This window comes from Triturus cristatus, chromosome 11 (genome assembly GCF_964204655.1).
Source record: "Triturus cristatus chromosome 11, aTriCri1.1, whole genome shotgun sequence".
Lineage (NCBI taxonomy): Eukaryota > Metazoa > Chordata > Amphibia > Caudata > Salamandridae > Triturus > Triturus cristatus.
Window position 1 is genome coordinate 36,603,679 of NC_140594.1, and position 24,777 is coordinate 36,628,455.

Consider the following 24,777-nt stretch of genomic DNA (forward strand, 5'->3'; position numbering starts at 1 on the left):
AAACACACACAGCCCTGCAGACAAGAAATGACGCTGGCTTGTAGTCGCTGTATGACGTCTGCCTCCAACGCATGGCAGGAGCTGCTGGGTGTAAACACACACAGCCCTGCAGACAAGAAATTACGCTGGCTTCTAGTCGCTGTATGACGTCTGCCTCCAACGCATGGCAGGAGCTCCTGGATGTAAACACACACATCCCTGCAGACAATAAATGACGCTGGCTTCTAGTCGCTGTATGACGTCTGCCTCCAACGCATGGCAGGAGCTCCTGGATGTAAACACACACATCCCTGCAGACAATAAATGACGCTGGCTTCTAGCCGCTGTATGGCGTCTGCCTCCAACGCATGGCAGGAGCTGCTGGGTGTAAACACACACAGCCCTGCAGACAAGAAATGACGTTGGCTTCTAGTCGCTGTATGACGTCTGCCTCCAACGCATAGCAGGAGCTGCTGGGTGTAAACACACACAGCCCTGCAGACAAGAAATGACGCTGGCTTCTAGTCGCTGTATGACGTCTGCCTCCAACGCATGGCAGGAGCTGCTGGGTGTAAACACACACAGCCCCGCAGACAAGAAATGACGCTGGCTTCTAGTCACTGTATGATGTCTGCCTCCAACACATGGCAGGAGCTCCTGGATGTAAACACACACAGCCCTGCAGACAGTCCAGGTGGGGAACAACCTTTACAACGCAACTTTTACAACGCACTACACTTACAACGCATTTTTTACAACGCACAATCCATTACAACGCATGACATTACAACGCATGACACTACAACGCATTTTTAAAAACTACCTTTACAACGCATTCTATTACAACGCATACTACCATTACAACGCATACCATTACAACGCATAATATAGTAATTTTTACCCCTATACTATCCAACACTTACCCTACTGTTGCACCCCCTGGAGTTAGAATAGTAATTTTTACCCCTATACTATCCAACACTTACCCTACTGTTGCACCCCCTGGAGTTAGAATAGTAATTTATACCCCTATACTATCCAACACTTTCCCTACTGTTGCACCCCCTGGAGTTAGAATAGTAATTTTTACCCCTATACTATCCAACACTTACCCTACTGTTGCACCCCCTGGAGTTAGAATAATAATTTTTACCCCTATACTATCCAACACTTACCCTACTGTTGCACCCCCTGGAGTTAGAATAGTAATTTTTACCCCTATACTATCCAACACTTTCCCTACTGTTGCACCCCCTGGAGTTAGAATAGTAATTTTTACCCCTATACTATCCAACACTTACCCTACTGTTGCACCCCCTGGAGTTAGAATAGTAATTTTTACCCCTATACTATCCAACACTTACCCTACTGTTGCACCCCCTGGAGTTAGAATAGTAATTTTTACCCCTATACTATCCAACGCTTACCCTACTGTTGCACCCCCTGGAGTTAGAATAGTAATTTTTACCCCTATACTATCCAACACTTTCCCTACTGTTGCACCCCCTGGAGTTAGAATAGTAATTTTTACCCCTATACTATCCAACACTTACCCTACTGTTGCACCCCCTGGAGTTAGAATAGTAATTTTTACCCCTATACTATCCAACACTTACCCTACTGTTGCACCCCCTGGAGTTAGAATAGTAATTTTTACCCCTATACTATCCAACACTTACTCTACTGTTGCACCCTCTGGAGTTAGAATAGTAATTTTTACCCCTATACTATCCAACACTTACCCTACTGTTGCACCCTCTGGAGTTAGAATAGTAATTTTTACCCCTATACTATCCAACACTTACCCTACTGTTGCACCCCCTGGAGTTAGAATAGTAATTTTTACCCCTATACTATCCAACACTTACCCTGCTGTTGCACCCCCTGGATTTTGAAAAGTAATTTTTACCCCTATACTATCTAATACTTACCTTAAATGCAATTTAATATTATGCGTTGTAATGGTATGCGTTGTAATGGTAGTATGCGTTGTAATGGAATGCGTTGTAAAGGTAGTTTTTAAAAATGCGTTGTAGTGTCATGCGTTGTAATGTCATGCGTTGTAATGGATTGTGCGTTGTAAAAAATGCGTTGTAAGTGCATGCGTTGTAAAAGTGTGCGTTGTAACGACATACATCCAGTCCAGGTACATCAGTGTACATCACATCCCAGACACTCTGGGCCCTGTTCACAGAGGTAAGTCTGCATATGTAGATCTTCTCAGGTGTACAACTACACCTACACTTAGGGGTTAACCCTTTAGTGTAATTTACCATTTCTGTGTGTAGAATTACACGTAGAGGTAGATGTATGAGTATTTGATCTAACTTCATGTGGAAATATTTTTTTTTAGGCAAAATCGAAGTTTCCATTGTGCTTTCACAATCTCGTGTGATTTCAGAAATGTCACGTTATGTTTCTTCACTTAATTTCCGAACGGACTCTATTATGCCACATTGCATAATTATGCACCAATTCACAGATACATTAGCAGACAGGCACAACCCAAAAAACCAGAGTTCGAAAGTCTGTTGTTTGTGGCACTTGTGGTTTTAGCTCATTTTGTTTTAGCCTGAAATGCATCCTTATGTCTAAAGTGGGCTCAAATGCTGGCTTTTCATTTACTGTTATTATGTGTAATTTTGTTCCAAAATACCATGTACTTCCTAAATAGCAAATTACGCCAAATACACACTCCTCTAATGTTATATGTCCTGTCACACATCCATACATCCCATGTCCTCATTGTCCTCAAACACTGAATGTGTTGTCCTTTGTCACTGTCTAACCATCTGACAGGTCACTGCAGTGTCAGTCCAATGATGTCATCATAACTTTAGCTGCTACATGCAGAAAATGTGATTTTGTTGTTGATGTTATGTGTTTCTAACACATTCCAGCACCTTCATGATGCTGGTGTTTTTACATCTCTGTCCTCTATATATGTCTCTCTTGTCATCTAAAGTGATACAACAGCATCTCGCTGCTCACTGGGACTGACACCACAGATGACATCAGGGGACCTTCTGGCAGCAGCAGTTCGGCCTTCTCCCATCCATCCATTGCTCAGGTACGTTTTTGCCCATCGTACATCCACCATTGTATATCTTCATTTATATTTTTGCATTTATTATCTTGTTATCGATGTGTGTTGTGTGACACATTTATTCTTGTAAACAGAATATGCTACAGGTCTTATCCTAACCTGTGCAATAAGTTACGAAGGATCAGGGCTGGTGTTGTGTTGTGCGATGCTGTCGGCGCAGGCACACATTGTTCACGGGGCCCGAGGGCTTGGGGGCAAATAAACACTCGGGAGCCTGTTTACGGGTGTATTTGTCTCACCGTCGTAGCCCGAGTGGCGTACGTACGTCCGCGACCACTTTATTATACTGGGGTCACGTGACCTCCACGTTGAGCGCCTGTTGCGTCACAGGCGCAACATAACATTCCTCCCCAACAAACATCAAAACCATAATAGCAGATAACTCCCTGAGTTGACTCCCAGCTCGTTGCATAGGTCAACAAAATAAAAGTTCAGCAAATATAACATAAAACAGTCTTACGTAAAGTAGTCCTTCAGGCGGCAGGAACGCGCTGGGTTACCCGCAGTTGATGCTGAGATAGTCCCCTGGTCTGGGAGTCGTGGCCTCCAGCATCCAGTGCATCTTCGCTGGACCGTGTCTCTGGATGAGGGCAACTATCGTCCAGCATCGCACCTGCTACCCCTCGGCACGGAGTCGACGCAGGGCTCCTTAACTCCCAACCGTCTTCAGTGGCCGACGCATCGGCCACCCCACTAGAGCTAGCCTCCTCCACCGGCGTGCTGTTGGGACTATTCTCCAACTGGACTGGTGAGGGCAGTGACCCCTCTAACTGATATCTCTTGAAGTGTGACAGATTTCGGGTTATGGTTTCACTCCCTCGAGTGTCAATGACATGGGTTCCTTTGCAGATGAGGCACTCTGGCCCTCCGCCTATGACTGACTTGGGAATGTGCCTTATGGCGCCGGGCATCAATTTGGTTGTCATCGGGGGCATCCGGCTGCCCCTTGGGGTGATGGGGAATTGAGTCAGTGAACACTCGTCCCATGAGAAGGTGGGCTGGGGCTATGCCCGTGGTGGTGTGGGGTGTTTGGCAGTAGCTTCTTAGAAAAGTGAAAATGGCCAGTTCAATGGACTGTCTCTTGTCATGCGCAATCCGGATGACTTTATTTAAGGCCCGCATAAATCTCTCCGCTTCGCCATTTGCTTGTGGCCACTGGGGTGTGATTCTTTGGTGATGAATGCTGAGAGACTCCAGATAAGAGGCAAATTCTTGCCCTTGGAAGGGAGGTCCGTTATCTGTCCTCAGCTCTTGTATGAGACCATGGGTGGCGATGATCTTCTCAAGTTTTGGTATTACCTCCGCGGCACTGAGCACAGGTATGATCCCGACTTCTGGGTATTTCAAGTGGTCATCGATAGCCACAAACGTGTGGCGGCCGTCAGGGAGGCTACCAAAATCTAAACTAACAAGGGACCACAGAGTTTTCGGCTTGGGTTTCACAATGATCGGAGCAGGTTGGGGTGTCCCCCCCGTTACTTGGCAGGTAGCACATGACCGGACCGTGGCTTCCACGAGTTCGTCAATCAACGGGAACCACACCTTGGTTCGGAGTCTTGACTTGGTCTTAACCATGCCTTGATGCCCGATTTGTGCAAGATTGATGACCTGCTCAGTTAACGACGTCGAAATCACCAACCGGTGTCCTCTTAGTAGGCACCCCGTGTCATCTTCAGTGAGCGCATCTCTGACATGATATAGACTGGCCATGACTCGCTGCACATTGGTCAATAGAACTCTCCATTCTTCCTTGGCCTTGTGCCAGTTGCCATGTTGTAGGGCCGCCTTGGCTCGCTGTAGGCACTCATCTTTGCTCGTGGCTTTGCAGAGGCTCTCCATGGAGAGAGGAAGAGGGCACGAGCGAGCGGTGATGCACTGAACATACTCTTCAGTGTCGGCCGCGTCCTTCGTCTCTTGGACCGTGGCTGCCCGCGGATGTCGAGACAGCTTGTCGGCCGTATTCCGAGAACCGGGCTGATATTCCACTTTGCAATTATAATTCTGGAGTTGCAGCATCCACTTCTCGATCCGAGGCGGTAGCTTGGTCGACGTCCCCGAGAAGAGTGCTACAAGCGGCTTGTGGTCAGTTGCTACCACGAAGGGTTTTCCTTAGACGTACAAGTGAAAATGGTGGCACCCCCATTGGATGGCAACAGCTTCTTTCTCGATTTGGGAGTACCGTTGTTCCGTCTCGGTGAGGGACCGGCTAGCCAAAGCGAGGTTTCGTCTCTGCAACAGTACGGCCCCTAGCCCCATGGGACCAGCATCCACCGCGACCAATGGTGATTTCCTCGAAGGCCTTGGCTTGGTCAGGGCCCCAGTTCCAGGAGGTGGAGTCTTTGGTGAGCTCCCTCAATGGTAGGGTCAGGTTGGCAAGATCCCGAATGAACCTCCTGCAGTAGTTTACCATACCGAGGAAGCTGCGGACTTCGGTGACATTGGTGGGGGCGATGGCATCCTTTATGTCTCTGACCTTTTCTGGGTCGGGGTTAACCTCTTCCGCGGAGAACGTGTAGCCGAAGAATTGTAGCTTCCTTCGTAGGAACTCACATTTTTCCCGATGAAGAGTGAGGCCTGCGTCTCGCAGTCGACGAAGTACTTGAGTGAGGCGATTATTATGTTCTGGGATGGTTTTTGCATGTATCATAATATCGCCACTAACATTGATGACGCCAGGGATGTCCGCGATGAGTTCCTGTATGATGTGCTGAAAAACTTCAGCCGCACTGGATACCCCGAAGCTCAATCGGGTATACCTCCGGAGCCCCACATGTGTTGAGAATGTTGTGATATTGCGGGATGCCTCGTCTAACACCAACTGATGGTATCCGGACCTAAGATCTAGCTTGGAAAACCAGCAGGCTCCGGCCATCTCCCCAATCAGGTCGTCTATTGTGGGGGTAATGTGGCGTTCCCTCTTGATGGCGACATTGGGCAGCCTCATATCGACGCAAATCCTCACCGCGCCCGGCTGTTTGGGCTTTCGGGTGATGACGATCGGGGACACCCACGGGGTAGGACCGGTTACTTTCTCGATTATGCCAGCGGCCTCCAACTTCTTGAGCTCTTCCTCGACCAGGGGGAGCAAGTGGAAAGCTATCCGCCGGTGCCGCAAAGCCACTGGTTGGATGGTGGGGTCAATGTGGAGATGTATCTCTTTCCCCTTGAACCTTCCAATCCCCTGGAATACTTCCGAGAATTCGGTTAGCAGATACTGGATGGACTCCTGGTGTACCCCGAAGGCAAACGTCACTACCCCAGGTCTTCATCGGCCCTGCAGCCCAATAGCATTCCTTGGCCATCTTCGGTGACATACACGTTGGTGGTAATGGATTGGGCACCAAGTGAGATGGACGTACGGAATCGGCCTTGTATCTTCAGGGGTGTGTCTTGACCATATGCGAACACGGTGATTGCCGAGGGGTAGAGAACTGGCATTGGATTCATGGTGTAGTGGAGGGCTGACGCCATGATGTTGATGGTGGCGCCAGTGTCAACTACTGCCATGACGTCTTGGGACCCCACTCAAATGCCGCACTGGGGCAGACGTCGCGCTTTCCGGGTTGTAGTGCCGATCATGTGGACTTTGTGTACTACCCGCTCTTCCTCCTCATCGTCATCCATGTCACTGGGTCCTCTCTCTCCTTCGGGCAGGGCATTTACCACTTGGCGGGGCTTACGGTATCTCTTGGACATGCAGACCTTTTCAAAGTGGTTAAACCGTCCGCACCCCGAGCATCTCTTGCCTTTGGCGGGGCACTCAGCTGCCGGATGGGGTGATCCTCCGCAGTATCCGTACGACTTGGTTTGCTCTGAGGTTGATGTCCCAGGTCCCTTCTTGACCCATCTCGTCATGGGTTTGGTCGTTACGGCGTTCACTGGCTCGGCCTTTACGGGCACTTGATGGCCCGTGCTTTTGACAATTCCTTGGTCCGCCCCAGGGTCAATATGTCCGCGAGGGACTTTCCAGATTCTTCTAGTATCCGTTCACGGAGTTTGGCAGATGCGCAGCCTTGGTTATCTGTCCCCTAATCTCTTCTGTTTCATTGGGGAAACCACATGTGGACGCTAGGTTTTTGAGTCTGGCGTGGTATGTGTCTAGTGACTCTTCTGGGAGCTGACACGCTTGCCTAAATATGAACCTTTCGTAATCTTGGTTGGCCATTGGTTCAAAGTGTCCATTGAGGGCATTTATCAGTGTGTGGTGACTCTTGGGGGTAGCCTCTACCAGTGTCTTGGTGATGGTATGGATGTCCTTGCCCCCCAAATGCAGCAGCATTGCTCTTTTCTGGTCCTTGTGGACCTTGGTGGCCTCAAAGAATATGAGTAGGTGGTCCACTCAGTCCTTCCACTTGGGCACCAGCAATGAGGGTGATCCCTCCACTATGAAAGGCTCTATATGGGGTAATGTGGGGATGGTCACCGCCGCGACCGGTGTCTGTGTTGTCGCTTAAGCTTTCCACGCAGGTTCACTGTCCCGCCTGGATATAGTTCCCCCTTGGGGCATGTGGTTTTGCCAGTGCCCGGTTGGCCCGTATTCAATGCTTTCCTCCTGTTTGAGGTCCAGGGACTCATGCTGTCTGTGGGGATCTTCACCCCTCCTGCCACTGACTCCTTTCCAGCAAGGCTGTGCTGTGGACCCCAGAGGTGTGGGCCTCCCTCTTCTCCCCTGTGTTCTGTCGCCCTGTCCAGGCTATTTTGAGCAGGCAGGGGGCCTTCCAGCCTTCTTTGCAGCCTGGGCGCCTTCACACGAGGTGTGGACCACGTGGCTGGTAGGCCAGGGCTCCAAGTGCAGTCAGCACTGAGCGGGGGGAGGGGCAGCGCCGCGTCTCCTCACCTTAGGGGGCCCGTAATAGCGATCCTGTGCTGCCTCAGTCCTCGCATCGAGCTTCAGGTGCTCCGATGAACAGACCGCCTTCAGGGACGCAGCGTGTCGCACACCGGGGCACAAGCGCCGCGAGCCGATGGCAGAGCTCGCGGCCGCCAAACCGCTGTTCCGGTACCGGCGAGGGTACGCCCACCCTTGTTGCCAGTTGTTGTGTTGTGCAACGCTGTCGGCGCAGGCACACATTGATCATGGGGGCCGAAGGGCTTGGGGGCAAATAAACACTCGGGAGCCTGTTTACGGGTGTATTGGTCTCGCCGTCGTAGCCACTTTATTATACTGGGGTCACATGCGCAACATAACAGGCTGGCAGCCTGGAGGCACCGCTAGAGTCTGAAATTAGACTCTGCCTACCAAGCCAGGTACACTGTCGGTGTCTAGCAGGCTGCCTGCAGCTCCTGGAAGCAAAAGACTTCTGGGGCAGTAACCCAACCCAACAACATTGTAAAATGAACTTAGGAAAGGGCATTCTTTCAGGGCGCAGCTCGCCAAACGCCGGCACACCTGGCCAACCATGACCAGGCATCAGCCTGCCACACAGCGTCATATTTACTCTGCACATACGCCATTTACTGGAAGATAAGATTTATGGCCCTGAGGCTAGGGAAGTGGCTTCTTCTGAAACACGTAGCCAGTTCGAGTCCCTCAAGTGAGAATGCAAGCTGCAGGGACTGTGGTACCAGTGAGGAATCATTTGAACACGTAGGGGCAGATTTACAAGCCCCTTGCACCACTTTTGTGACATTTTTAACATGGGAAAAGTGATGCAAAAGTGGCGCATGGGGCTTGTAAATCTGGCCTGTAGTAAGCCTCTGCCCAGCTCTGATGAATAAACGCAGGGCCAGCCTAAGAAAAGAATGACACAAACGGGAGGCAGATTTACAAGCCCCTTGTGCCACTTTTGCGTCACTTTTAACATGTGTAAAGTCATGCAAAAGTGGCACAAGGGGCTTGTAAATCTGCCCCTGGGTGTCTGTACCTGTCGGCAGGCCATTATTGCCTCTTTAAATCCAGAGAACACCGTTTTGAATATCTTGTTGGCCAGGTTTGTCACCACTGCAGCCAACATGCTCAGTCCGCAGGGGGTTTAAAATGCTGTTTTCTGTAATTCTGGCCTATGGCAATCTTAGATTATCGTTTTTATAGCCGATTACCTGTAAAAACGAGTTGTTTCAAAGCACCTGTACTTTATCAAACTCTTATGTTGCTATCACGTAGGATCAACCTGCTGCTTCCACTTGTAATTGAAGAGTGTGCTGTAGTAGGCTGCCGCTTCACTGCACGTGCCCTTTGTCTCACCTCTGCGCTTTTACGGGCAATTCTAGTTTTCGTTTTATAGCTGATATCAACAAAGTCAGTTTCGAGTCTTGCATTTTATTGAAACTCGTGCTGCTGTCATCAATAACACCCTTTTTTCACCCAACTACTAGCTAATGCGGTAACTCCAGCTACCCAGCCGACCCCTGCCCACACCACAACTTCAACAGAGCCGACTCCATCATCGCACCCCAACTCCGGGATATCATTAACAACTCCTTCACGTCCGCCACATTCCCGGAGAGCTGGAAGCATGCAGAGATCAGCGACCTCCTGAAGAAACCCACCGCGGACCCCACAGACCTCAAGAACTTCCGTTCCATCTCGCTACTCCCCTTCCCCGCAAAAGTCATCGAGAAAACCGTCAACAAACAGCTGACCACCTTCCTCGAGACGAACAGCTTCCTCGACCCATCGCAGTCCGGATTCTGAGCGAACCACAGCACCAAGACCGCCCTCATTGCAGCCACCGACGACATCAGGACCCTGCTTGACAACGGTGAAACTGCCGCCCTCATCCTCCTCGACCTGTCGGCCGCTTTCGACACTGTCTGCCACCACACCCTGACAACCCGCCTCCACCACGGTGGGATCCAAGGAAAAGCCCTGGAATGGATCACCTCCTTCCTCTCGGACAGAACTCAGAGTGTCCGTCTCCCGCCCTTCCGCGCAGCGGCCACCAAGATCATCTGCGGCGTACCCCAAGGATCCTCGCTCAGCCCTACTCTCTTCAATGTCTACATGAGCCCCCTCGCAGCCATCGCACGCAAACACAACCTCAACATCATCTCCTACGCTGACGACACCCAACTGATCCTCTCCCTCACCAATGACCCGGCCACCGCCAGAGCCAGCTTCCAGGAAGGAATGAAAGACGTTGCGGAATGGATGAAGCGCAGCAGTTTGAAGCTGAACTCAGACAAGATGGAAGTCCTCATCCTCGGACCATCCCCCTCCGCCTGGGACGACCCCTGGTGGCCCCCTGCTCTGGGCACTGCACCCAAGCCCACGGACCACGCACGCAACCTGGGATTCATCCTGGACTCCTCCCTCACGATGACCAAGCAAGTCAACGCCGTTACATCTTCCTGCTTCAACACCCTCCACATGCTCCGAAAGATCTTTCGGTGGATCCCCACTGGAACCAGGAAGACAGTCACCCAGGCCCTCGTCACCAGCCGACTGGACTACGGGAACGCCCTCTACGCTGGGACCACCGCCAAACTACAGAAAAGACTCCAGCGCATTCAGAACGCATCTGCACGACTCATCCTGGACATTCCCCGACACAGCCACATCTCTGTACACTTGAGAGACCTGCACTGGCTCCCCGTCAGCAAGAGGATCACCTTCAGACTCCTCACCCACGCCCACAAGGCTCTCCACGACATGGGCCCCGAATACCTCAATACCCGCCTCACGTTCTACACACCTACCCGCCAGCTCCGCTCTGCCAGCCTCGCCCTCGCCACCGTCCCACAGATTCGCAGAACCACCACCGGAGGAAGATCTTTCTCCTACCTGGCGGCCAAGACATGGAACTCCCTCCCCACCCCCCTAAGACTGACCCAGGACCACCTCTCCTTCAGGAGGCACCTCAAGACCTGGCTTTTCGAGCAGTAGCGGCACCCCCCCCCTCCCAGCGCCTTGAGACCCTCGCGGGTGAGTAGCGCACCCTACAAATGTTCGTGATTGATTGAATTATTCCGAACAAGTGCAATTATAGCTTCGCAAAATTAGTTGTTTTAAAACTTCTGCACCATATTGAAACTGTGTGCTGCTGTTTTCACCTATAATTGATCAATGTGCTGAACGAGACCTGCGGCACCTCTGTTTTTGCACTTTATCCATACTCTGTGTTTTCATTCCAAAATCGCAAATACATAACCCTCTGCTTTTATTTTTATTTAAATGCAATACTTTTACTCTTCTTTAACTCGTAAAAACCTGATGTGCAGTTTTAGAAGAGAAATGTGGTCGACAAAAGCGATATCTGAAGCATGCGTTTTATTATCTAAAACACGTCATTGTTTTAAATGTTTACATTTTTTTCTGTCACTTGCACGATCCTGGCCATAGCTACCTGTACCCTCGGTTTTATATTGTAAAGCTTTTAAATAACCATAAACAATAAAGTTATTATTGTTATTATTGATACACGTCCTGTAACCATCTATTTGGATTTTCATCACCTGTGTCACCTCTCACGGTTCGATTGTTGTTTACTTTTTATACTCTTATAACCCACCGTTCACATCACTCTTCTGTGGAGCTCATGGGCCAGGGGAGAGGTCACTCCCAACCTCTTAGAAAGCCCTGGTTCAGCAGTTGACATCAAGGAGGTCCTCCACACACCAACCATCTGTGGCAGTAGCAGGGGCAGTGCATTCTAAAAGTATTCATGTAATGCACGCACCAACCATTACCTTCATATGTGTCATTTTGCTGTTACATGACTCATTGAAAGTGCAGCTTCTTTTTAGAACTCTACTGTGAAACTAGTCTGGTGATTTTTTTAGTAGGCATCTTTCTGCAGGTTCTGGGAACTGGGAACCTGGAAATGATGTTGCACCATCCACGTGTGAGGACTGCAGAAAATCCCAGGAGATAATCCTGTACTGATGAAGCAGCTATCAAGACACCACTGCAGAATAAGAAGAGGGGGTGAAGGAGGTGAAAGTGGGAAAGAACATTGTTGGTCGCACCCAGAAACCATCAACAAAAATCAATTGCCTTTTAAGGTCTCTTCTAAGTCCCCAGCAAACAGCCAACCATGAACCTGTCTCCTTATAGCCATCAACCAACAGGTATTTCAGTTGACTAACATACATACTCCTTTCATGCAAGTGCAACTCTGGACTCCTCTCAGCCATCCGAGTGATCCCTTGTGGGGATCAGCTTTCCCCTATTCATTATTGCCCCCCCCACCACCACACTTTCCAGATGGTCAACCTTTTCCCTGGTGCTCAATCTGTTGGCCAAATCAGATGGTCATGAATGCAGGTCAGTTGGCCTGGTCGAGTCCTGTCCTCTAGGATGATCAGTTTTCAGATAATAGTTACCTGTTCCTGTCCCTGAAGATATTACTAACATGGGTGTGAGCCTGTGTGAGATATCAGACACCACTAAAGAAATCCTTCAGATGTTTGGCAGGCAGAGCTGTGCCATGGAGAACAGTGAGAAATGTTACAAAGACAAGGAAAAGGTTCAGTGCTTCTTCCAGTACACCTTACTCACTTTCCCAAACACACATATCGCTGAAATTTTTAAAGCACCATTTAATAATCATTAATATTGTTATTACTTGTGAGCATATTTAAAAAAAAAATAGTTCATAGCAACTAACTTCCATTTGTGTGCTCTTAAATGTTTTTGTTGCTGTGTAAAGTGCCGGTTTAAGTTATATGTATTGAGCATATTTAAAAATGAATATATCTTATAATGCCAAATTAATGTCAAACAATCACATACAAGTACATGCATACACACTCGGAAAAGACAAGTGGCACATCTAAAAAACTAATATCTTTCAGATTAAATTTAAGGAAAAATGTCATTATGAAATGTATTGTTTGGGGGGGGTTAGTCCTAGGAATAGGGTGAAATGAACTAAAATATTTTGTGACATATGGATACATTGAATTAAGATTGGGTTGGCTAAATCATAAAAGATATCAGAAACATTGGCAAATAAGTCTAGAGACATAGGGGTATATTCCCAAGAACGTGTGATAAACATCGTAAAATTAGATAAACGTAACTTTGCATATCACAGTCTATCGCAGGAAAACAACGTAGTATTCTCAACCCGGCGGCACCATGAGATAGTCCCACGATAACGCGTCAAATGACTGCGTTAAAACCAGTGTGACTCCGCAAAAATGCGAACCGTGAAAAAAGTTGTGATGGGGCCAATCGCAATACAAAAATCAGTAATAACCAGCGACAGGCCTACAATTCCCATGCATCATGCGGGAAAATGCACTATAAAAGCAGAACAAGAAAAACACACTAAAAACAAAATAAACTGCATAGCAACATGGATGCACCCGGAGTGAGTGCCCAGGTCAACACGAACCCCACAAGTCCCACAGAACACCAGCAAGGAACCTCGGGGTCAGGGAAGTCCAAGGAGAAGAGGAAGAGGAAGACGGGGTACAGTCCACATGACAACCAGATAGTTGTCACGTAGGTGACAGAACACTAACAACAACTGTCCGTCACCTTCACCGTGTCATTGGCAACATAGATTGAAAAATGGCATTCCATCGTGAATGCAGTCGGAGTGTCGAGGAGGTCAAGATGCGCTGGCATGATGTGAAAAGCCTAACCAAGCAGAAACCCGCTGCCAACAGGAAGGCAGCAACGGCGACTGGAGGTGGGGGTCCTGCGCCACAGGAGGAGCTGGAGCAAATGGTGGCCACAGTCATCAGTGTGGAGACGGTGCAAGGAGTGGGGAGTCCGGACACTGCTCGACATGACCTGACACAACATCAACAGAGTCAGTAACGAACAGGGACTGGGGCGGATGGGGGTGACGGGCACAATGGCACACATGCACAACGACGTGTAGCATACCGCACACTCACAATGATGCTGGGTCATGTCCCTGATCCCTGTGGCACACTGCAGCACACATACAAACATCAAGTAGGCCCCCCTCCACCATGTGTCCAAAGGGGTCACACCCCACACATCACCAATTCCACAACACACACATGCACCTGTGCAAAACATAGCAAATATTCGTATTTGTGAGCCACACAGACAATGCAAGTGACACTACATGACGAGCAGCATGGCTGGAGTACAATCACCATGACATTGTGCATGCCACGAGACTGAGGTGGCTGAGTGTGGACCACATCCGTAAAGGAGCAGGTCACACTCTGACACATCCAAGTGCAGAAACAACCACTGAAGACAACAATACATCTGCAGACAAACAATGCACAAGAGTATAAAACTGTCCAAGAGCACAAATGACCCAGGTCGCCAACATCACAGCACCTTAAAACATTAAAGGCACACTGCCTCCAAGGGATAAGGGGCAGCAAAACCACAGCTGCAGGGGCGACTCTCCCACAATGCAGCACACACACATAGCAATGACAGCACATCCACATGGACGACAATGTGGTACACAGTGCAACACTTACACTGCAGAACAGAGGACACAACTGGGTCCGCTTGTGCGTAGAAAATGGCTAATCACATCTGACATAGCAGGAAACTGTGAGATGAAAATGTACGTGTACAACCTCACCTTCGTCATATAGTCCAAATGTCCACTGTCCCGCATCAAATAGTCCGCTCCTCCCAGTCACAATGCACATTGTCATGCAGTCTGTATGTAAACTTGAACAATGAGTCAACATACATGCCAACACAATGTCAACAAGCATCTCCCCTTCACATTGCAGAGGAACAAACAACAACTCCAGCAGAGCAGACCAGACAACTCTACAGTGATGCTGAAGAGGACCTCCACACATTCGACACCAACACCCTACAACAGTTCATGGACAACTTAGGCAATCGACCTCCAGGAGCAGGGCAGCCCAGCAGCATCGAGGATACCCCACACCCTTCACAGACCACACAGCTGGATGCACCCACCACCACGGCTGGCTCCCAGCAGCCCACCAAAGCACACATCGCATTCCAAGACCAGGTGTCAGACTGCCAGAAAGGTGCGGTGAGGTTCTACCTCATGGAAGCCGAACTAGATCACAATCGTGGGTGTCTAAGTCCCATCTGGGACCACCTACACTCCCCAACGGAGACCCACACTGCGACAGAGACACATGCCTTTGCACATTTCCAGTACTGAACCACACCCAGAGCCACTGGATAATCATTCACACCCCCACGCTGGGCTGGCGTACGCTGGCCCAGTTCACTCCTCTTACATATTGAGTGGGGGACAACAAAGCTACATGTGCAAGGTTTCACCCGCTGCCTGCGGTGACATGGCTGCGTCTGCTGTACACGTCACAATGTAATGTTGTAAGGCCAGGGGCCCTAATGCATACATCATGAGCACACGGACACACTCAGTGGTTCATTGAACTGGCGGAAGGTGTCCTCCAGGGCATGATGCAGAGGGCAGAAGCCGGCTGGAAGCAGCAAATGGAGGAGTGGAATGTTACAGCCTCGTTTTTGCCACAAAGTCAGTATCACCAACATGATGATGGAGACAATCCCCAGTCCATAGACACAGTCGCCACCAAAGTTCAACCAGAAAGTGTCCATGGATGTCGGGGAACAGGCTTAGTAGCACCGGAGCTGAAAGGGGATGCAGTCTGTGATGAGGCAGGAAACAACCTTTACAATGCAGTCATTACATCGCACTACCTTTACATCGCAACATCCTTTATATTGCATGTCATTTAGGGGTGGGCGGACTTTGCGTAGTCGTGCTACGCAAAGTCCGCGAAACGGTAAAAAATCTCGGCGACCACGCAGAAATTCCACAAACACGCGGAATTGCTTGTTCACAATGCTTTTTTCCTGTTCGCGATCGCTGTTTGCGTGCTCGGGGGGAAATATCTTGCGAACACGCATTTTGAGAACGCGAAGAAGCAAAAAATTCTGCGAAGCCGCACAACGCAGAATTTTGGACAATTCTGCGTTCTCAGCAGAACGCGAAATTACCCAAATTCCGCAAATTCCATGAGCAGAACGGAATTTACCGTCCAGGCCTAATGTCACTACAACGCAGCCATTACATCGCATGTCACTAGAAAGCATGTCATTACAATCTATGTCACTACAACGCAGGCATTACATCGCAAGTCATTACAATGCATACCATTACAACTCATTGTACCCTTAAACTATCCAACACTTACCCTATTGTTGCACTTACTGGAGTTAGAATAGTAATTTTTACCCCTACACTATCCAACACTTACCCTACTGTTGCACTCACTGGAGTTAGAATAGTAATTGTTACCCCTACGCTATCCAACACTTACCCTACTGTTGCACTCACTGGAGTTAGAATAGTAATTATTACCCCTATACTATCCAACACTTACCTTAATTGCAATGTAATGGAATGCATTGTAAAGGTAGTTTCTGATAATGCTATGTAATGGCATGCGATGTAAAAGAATGCGTTGTAAAGGATGTTGCAATGTAAAAACTGTGTTGTAAAGGCATGCATTGTAAATGTATGCATTGTAACGTCATACATTCGATGAGGCCAGTACAATGATATCAAATCTGCCATAAATAAATCAAGACTGAGTTCCCAATGTGTGACCTACTCAACCGCAGAGTAGGCCCAAGGCAGCGGTCAGCAGGGGCCAACAGCCACGTGTCGTTGGCTGTCGATTCACAGAGTTAGTGACACCACAGCAGTTGGCAGTGTTCGATCACCTCCAAAACGATGATCCTTTTTTCCTCCAGACCCAAACGCATCTTCTTGTTACACCTCTCCGTGCGTGCAATGATATGAACTCTGCCATTGAGAAATCAAGACTCAGTTCCAAATGTGTGACCTACCTGACCATAGTGTAGGCCGGAGGCAGCGGTAGAGTATGTCATGGAGAAAGGAGAACAGTGGGCCTGAGTCGCGGAGGACGTGATGGTCTGAGGAGGCTGCCAAGGTGGCAGGCCTCTGGCTTGGAGCTTGCGCCTGCATGTGGTGGGCCCTCTTTGATACACACCAGTATCGGCAGGTGAGCAGTGAGGCCTGGCTGCGCAGGGGCGGGCAAGAAAGGTTTGGGGACCAGCGGCCCGGGGTTCAGATCACAGGCAACACCGCTCATGGCGACGGCGTCCGCCTCATGGCGGGGTGGGAGGCACTGCCCTGGCAGACATGTTGGGCATTCCGGAAGAGAACCACGCCCAGAGCTACGTGCTTTTTATAAACACCCTGACGCTGGCCTGGCGTCTGCCAGGCCAACCCACATTTCACACACACACTTATAGGGGGGGACATCACATGCTACATTTCTGCGATCTTCCCCACTGGCTGGGGTGACAAGGTTGTGTCCACTGTCCTCTACACTCCAAACACCAGCAGTGCATGTAGACATGGATATGTCTGTGGTCTGCATACTGCAGTCTGTCCAACACATCTCTGCCACACTTGGCATTGTGTACATTCTCATTCATGGGTCACTTGCCTCCTTTGCAGATGCCTGGTTCGCACCTCTCCCCACATTCCGCTATTGTGTGGCTGAGGTGCCATGCCATTAATGGCTCATGTACATGGCTAGCCCAGGTTGCCACAGTAAGTTGTGCTGTCGTGTCTGGTGGGTGGGCATGTTATTTGGCATGATGTATGTGATTTTGTAACGTGTGCATTGCCAGAGTTGTGAGTTGCATGATTGTGGAGTTGAGGTGTGTGGTGTGTTCATTTGGTACTTACCACTGAACAGTGCATTCCCATGGGTGCCATCCTGGAAGCGCTGGTTGATGATGGACTGTTGGAAGATGTAGGAATCATGCACACTGCCTGGGTAGTTGGCGAAGACATTGGTGAAGAGTCCACGGTGGTCCAGTATTGCCTGCACATTGATGGAATGCGTGTACTTTCTGTTGCGGTAATTGTGTGGAGTGTCGGCAGGGGGCACAAGTAGGACATGCGTGCAGTTGATTGCCCCCAACACGTGTGGGAATCCAGCTATGGCGTATACTCCTTTGTTGGTCTCCAGCTTTTCCTGCGCATTGTGGGGGACGTATAGGTACTGGAGTACAAAGCTGATGATGGCATCCAGGACAGGCATGAGGAACTTGGATGGGGCTGTCTGTGAGACTCCTCCGACTCTGGTGGTTGTTGGTTGGGAGGTCCCAGAGGCCAACATGTGCAGCACAGCCAGCAGCTTTGTCTTTGGAGGGATGTTGGTTGTACGCTGTGTTGGTACCATCAGCCTGTGGGCAATGATGGTCAGGATGCGGAGGATGGTTGTCCTTTTGAGCCTGTAGGGGCAATGACATTGTCTGGTGTGAGGTCTGTCAGGCTGGTGCGTTTCCTGAAGGTCCGCTGTCTTTGTCTGCGCTGCCTCTGTGGTGGTCTGGGGGTGGGGGGAAGGGAGGGTCCGGTGGGGGTGGTGGCGGTGGGTGTTGTGGCCCTCTTGGGGCTCCAAGCTGCATGGTCAGTGGCTCCATGGCATCTGTTGGTCTTCAGGTATGGCTGTGGGCTGGGCTCCCTTTTCTGATGCAGGTTGTTGTCCAACTTTTCACCAGATCAGAGCAGGTGTTAATTTCCTGCTGCTAATGCGCCTTATCGCCTGTTTTGTGGTCTTATCTACGATCTGGCTGGTCGTTGAGAATGTTGAGGTGTGGTGTTGTCGTGGCTTTTTGCTCAGGAACGCCTACTCTGCACCTCATTAGCAATAGTTGCTGGGGTCATCTGTGGCGATGTTTTTTGTGGATGCTATCACAGGTAAACTGGTGGTATGGGCTGTTAGCACCAGCTTGTGAATGGGACATTAAATTTATCGCAACTTTGGCTGCAATAAAGTGCCAATAACTTGGCGATTGATCCCTGAGAATATGCCCCATGGGGAGAAGAATATTAAAGTATTTACGTGATCTGATGTTCAATCTAAACAGTCTTAGCAAACAGAAAACAAACTCAATTGCCTAATTTATATTGACATTCTAACATCATGCATGGCAAAGCACCCGGCCTGATGGCATCTCAGGTGATTGTTTCCTCAGCGATAGGTCATGTTGGCCACGGTACATATTAGCACTAGCAACTGTTATCCTGAAGGGTGCACTGATTCTAACTTCTTGGAAGGAGGCTGCGGTCGTGCCCATTTACAGGAAGGGAGACAAATGTTTGCCAGCAAACTATAGGACTATCAGCTTGATAAACATCATACAAAAAAAAGGTGTTTTGCTGGCTGGTTTTGGGTTCAGTCTTTAATTGGATAACAGAGAACAAGGTACATTCACCAATGCAGGCTGGTTTCAGAAAGAGAACCAGCACCATAAACACAGGTCCTTTGTTTTCTCATAATATGTTAGAAAACAATGCAAATAGGTGGAGGCCACTTTTATGTAACCTTCATCGATTTGAAATCAGCCTTTGACCGAGTCGTCCAGAATATTCTTGGGTTGGTGTTGAAGGACATAAGTATGCCAATGAACATCTTGACTATCCGCATTCAGTTACATGTGGACAACCATGCCTGAGTACGCTGGGGAGACCAAGGCCAGCTTACAGTATCCATTCTGATAAAGAAGGGAGTCAGGCAGGGATCTGTTTTGGCCCCCACCCTACACCACAGAAACAGCCTAAACCACGCAGTCAGAACAACGGGTGGCTGAACAACGCAGGCGTAACCACAGACGTCTAGACAATGAATATGCCTTTTCCATGCATATGTGTGGTTTAGATGTCTGTGGTAGTTAGCGCTCTAGTCCGTGGGCGGAGGAGATCTGGGTGGAGGGTCGGAAGTGATCTCCTGCTGGGAGGAGGAACTGGATGAGGAACTTGGCGGCATATTGGCAAGAACGGCGATAAAATTATCATTGTTTTAGCGGCAGGAAACTGCCGCTAAAACGGCGATAATGGGCTTGATAATATGCGTTATAGAATTCCAATAGAAGCCCAGGTTAGATGTCCTGCACATCTAACCTGGGCTTCTATTGGAATTCTATAACACATATTAGCAAGCCCATTATCGCCATTTTAGCGTCAGTTTCCTGCCGCTAAAACAATGATAATTTTATCGCCATTCTTGCTAATATGCCCCCAAGTTCCTCATCCAGTTCCTCCTTTTTACTAGGAAGCCATGTTTAGGGCTCAGGGTAGGGGGCTGCATAGTTGGGACTGGGGATATTTTTATGGCTTAGTGTCGTGGGTCATGGCTTGGTGGCAGATTTAGGGCTCAGGGCAGGGGTGTTTTTAGTTATAGTTTGAAGGTTTTAGTGCTCAGGGGAGTGAGGGGGTCAGGCTCGAGATCAGGGGGAAAGGACTACAGGGCTTGCTGCCAGGGGGTCATGGGTGGGGGCTTTTTTATGGCGCAGATCCAGGGCAGGGGCATTTTTTAGTTATAGGGTGAAAATTATAGGGCTTAGGGTAGGGGGGGTCAGGGTTGAGTACAGGGGTGAAGGACTTAAGGCTTAGTGGTGGAGGGTCAGGTCGAATTCAAATATGGCGGCTGGGATTTAGGGCTTGGGGTGCAGAGGGACTGGGGTGTTTTTAGGGCTGGGGTAGTCTTCATATTTAGGGCTGGGGACCGCTTTTAGGATTTAGGGTGTGGGGCTTTAGGGCTGGGGTCATAAGTCAGGATAGGTGGCTAGGTTTTAGGGCAAAGATCCAGGCTAGAGCAGCACCTTAAAAACGCATATGCCTTTACCAAATATGTTATTACAACCAAACTCTTTGTAAAGGCATGCGTGGTAAAAACATGCGTGGTTAGGACACGGTTATTGTTAAGACTGCGTTGTTCAGCCACGCGTGTTTGGGGATAGCGTGGTTGGACCATTCAACCGTTTTTATTGTATCTAAATTATGTTGTTCCATTTCTGTTGTCCTGCCAGCATGACTCTCCCAGCGACAGAGGCCTTAGCACCCCTATACTACTCTTTGCCAACAACACCATTTAGTTTCACAGACTCCTAGTGAGCTTCAGCAATTGTTGAATCGATTCAAAGAATTTTGTTCCCAACGAGAACTGGTTGTTAACATCTCAAAAATTAATTTTAAGACTATTAAACACCACAAATCCGGTAAGGCGGAAGATGTTCCCTGAAGGCTCCGAGATTGAGAGTGGAGGCTTTTGATTATTTGGGCATCAGGCTCACATCCAAATTCTCATGGAAGCGACACATAGATGGAGCAACACTGAAGCACAAGCAAGTTGTAGACACCATTCTGAAAGACCACTCTGCACCCTTCACCAAACCTATTGTCCCAGCACTGCAACTGTAGGATGCAAAAGCTGTGGAGCAGCCATTTATGGTGCAGAATTGTGGGGCTTTCAGACTATAGACACTTTAACTGCATTGGACAACAAGTTCCATAGGAGCTTGATTAGGCTCTCACCAACCTCCCAAATGCACCCACAATCTTAATTCCAGAGGAGCTTAGTCAGGCATCCACCAACCACTCCAATGCACCCACTTAATCTTGATATGGGGAGGCTGTCTATAGCAGACAAATCAACTTTAAGACCAATTTTTTGGGGAGGAGACAGAGTGACACCAGACCTAGTCTTGTATGGTATAGTCCGAAAAGATCTCATAGCAGTGGCAGCTCCTCCGCTATGGCAAAGGGGCGTCGCCCCACTGCTTTTAAGCAGTGAGAAACACAAAATGACAAAAACTTAGAGTTGCTGTCATTTTATGGTTCCTGTCCTCCTGCTGTGCGGCATGCGGGCTGGTGGGTGGGGCTGCTCAGGTCTCCAAGCAGGGCAAGGGTGAGTGGCTTGCCTACTCCTAAGTGCGCAATGACTGTGTGGTCGGCCCTCTCAGGCCACCCAAAACAGTCATGTGAACCTTCAGTGTTCTCCATGCAGGCTGCATTACAGCGTGCATGGAGAACATGCCCGTCCCTCCAAACCCTGGCTGAGTGCCGTGTCACGGCGCTCAGACCAATCACAAAGCTGAGGGAGCCTGGCTGCCTACTTTCTGTTCTGTTGGACGCAGGAGAGCAGGAGCACAGAAGACGCGGGACCCGGCCTCGAAGTAAGATCACAAAAACATAATAATAATTTCCAATCCCCCACCCACTTCCGCGCGACAAACCCCCGCACCCACCTCCCCACCCGCGTGCCATGCCTGCTTAGACTATGTCTCATAGAGCGAGATTCATACCATAAAACTGAGTGGCCCAATGGCATCAAGAAATGGCTGGGGAAATTGGAGGTATTGGATTTGTGGGATTCACCCCTTACTACTCACTTCTCCTCCAAGGAAAAAATCAAAGAGCTATACGGGCACTGGGTCACCCAGAATGCAGACATCCATCCAACAAGGGGCCCTTTGATCCTCAGATTCACCATGTTCAAGCTTTCCAGCTTCTATGAACCTCACTTACACCCCACTGACAGAAAACTCTACAAACAGTTCAGGTTTGGAACTTTACCCCTAACCACTTTTACAGCAAAATGGCTGGCTTCCACTGAGTCACCCTTGACCTGCCCTGTCTGTAGGACCTCGAGGGGGTCTGCTGCTCACTTCTTGTTTGCCCGCCCGCATATGAAAGATTAAGGCAGTCTTGGTTAAGACCAGTCTGTGCCTAGATGGGCACAGCAAGACATATTGAAGCTCTAAGGCTCCTGAGGACTGATGCAAACCCACTTTATTAATTGCGCAGTGGCAACATTCTTGGGCAAGGCCTGGCCATTGATGCATAAATTAATAGTCCCTTCCTCCCAACTCCATCACACGAGGTAACACTCTATGATCCAGCATAGGATCCCTTCTCGCCATTGCACTGTGTGTATTTCTGACGCTCATGGTGGACCCCGAGAGGTTTTTGTAAGGGTGGGAATTTGTCTCTGCCATGTGTGCATTCATTCTTGCCCCCTAGTAGATTGTTGAGCCTAGGGCACAAGCTCAATGGCACACATTTAATTGACTACTGTGAATGCTACATTATGCTGTTGCTGTACTAACTGTGCTGACATCAGTGTTAAATGGTTGGCTATTACTGTATTTAGCACATTACATTATGTATTTCATGTTTATCTTGTACTTTATACTTTTTTCTCCATTTCACTGCACAAATCATGTTGTACTAGAAACGCCCTGTGTTACTGACTGCTGAGGTTGTTACCAATCTGCTGCCTGCTGAGATCTCTGTACACACAATTATGCATCGAGCACTTCTACATGAGCCACCCTGTGTCAGAATTCCCACTGGTCGCTAAGATTGTCTTCTATCCGCTGCTCATTGAGGCCACTGCATGAACAACTATGCATTTTACACTCTTGCACTATAACCTTTGTACATCTGTATGAAACCTCTTGCAATCAAGACTGTTTGCTATCAAATCTGGACTTTTGGATGCCGGACTTAAGAAGGTAGTCTGTTCCTCTATCTGACTTAAAATTTGGATCCTTTTAACATTTTACTGTTTTACTGTTTTATATTCTTAACTGTAATTGTATTTTAAATGTTTGCACATTTATGCAAAGCTTTGGTGACTCAATTTGCCGAAATAAAGATTCATGTGATGATGATGATGAAATTCCAACACCCTGCTCAAAAGGAGTGTCTGAGTTTGAGTCCTGGGGCACTTGGGGGTGAGGGGAATCAGTTTGTGCGCATCCTTGGCACAGGCTTCACCTCAGAAGCATTGATCTCCTCCTCAGACACCCCATGAGAGAGTGCAATACACAATGGTCATGGGGGAAGCAATTTTGAGACACCAACCAGGAGACTTGACAACAGCAGGTGAGGAGGGAACTGGAGACAGCTGAGACATAATGCCCTTGATCAAGGAGGTCAGGAGTAGACACCATTCTGTTGTGGTAGAGAAATATTGTGTCCAAAATATTGATTACAAAAATGTTGCTTCCCTATACTTATAATGGTAAAATATAAAAAAATCATTTCATACTAATATCATTAAAAAACATACAGAAATATCGTTTTTAATATATATATATATATATATATATATATATATATCACTGAAAAAACCATAGGTTTCAGGGGTGTTATAGTTAGCTGGACTTTTCACTTGTACAAAACCATTGAAATTCCCCCGTTATAGTTAGTTCAGCTAACTATAACTCGCGCGCCCGCAATGCACTGCTGATGACGTCACATATTACATCACTCATGACATGGTCAGTGACATCACTCATGACATCACTGATGACATCTCAAATTACATCACTGATGACATCACTGATGACATCATCCAGTGAATGCGTGTTTTTCTGAAAATTAAATATGTTTTATATATGTATATCTCAAGTTCGATGGAAGAATAAATGGGTATATAAGTGTCTAAATGGATGATTTGTTTTTGAAAAATTGATTGTGTAACTGACTGATTAAGTGTATCATAGTGAATACATGGCTTAGTGAGTAATGTTTAAATATGTAAATATCTGTATCAGTCTCTCACTTTGTGTATAAGTGGCTGCATGGGTTGGTGAGTAGCTACATGGGTGTCTATATAGGTTATTAGTTGGTTTTTTGAGTATCAGTCTGAGTGTCTGCATGGTTCGGTGGGGGGTATTACGTAGTGCATAGGTGCATAAATGAGTGACTCACTGTTTGTATGTGTTGAAGACAGCACGTGTGCAGGACTGTATGGGTGGATGAGTGTGTGTATGGGTGTGTTAGTGAGTGAATGACTGTCTCAATAGTGTCTTTATGAGTAACTACATATGTTTTAAACTAGTATATGTGACTATTGGTGTATATAAGTGAGTATATGTGAGAGTGAGAGATTGAAAGAGTTCCTGTATGAATAAGTATGTGTTTCTATAAGTGATTGTTTAAAAGACTAAGTATGTGTAAGTTTCCGTAGAAGTAAGTGTAGTGGTGTGTGTATAACTG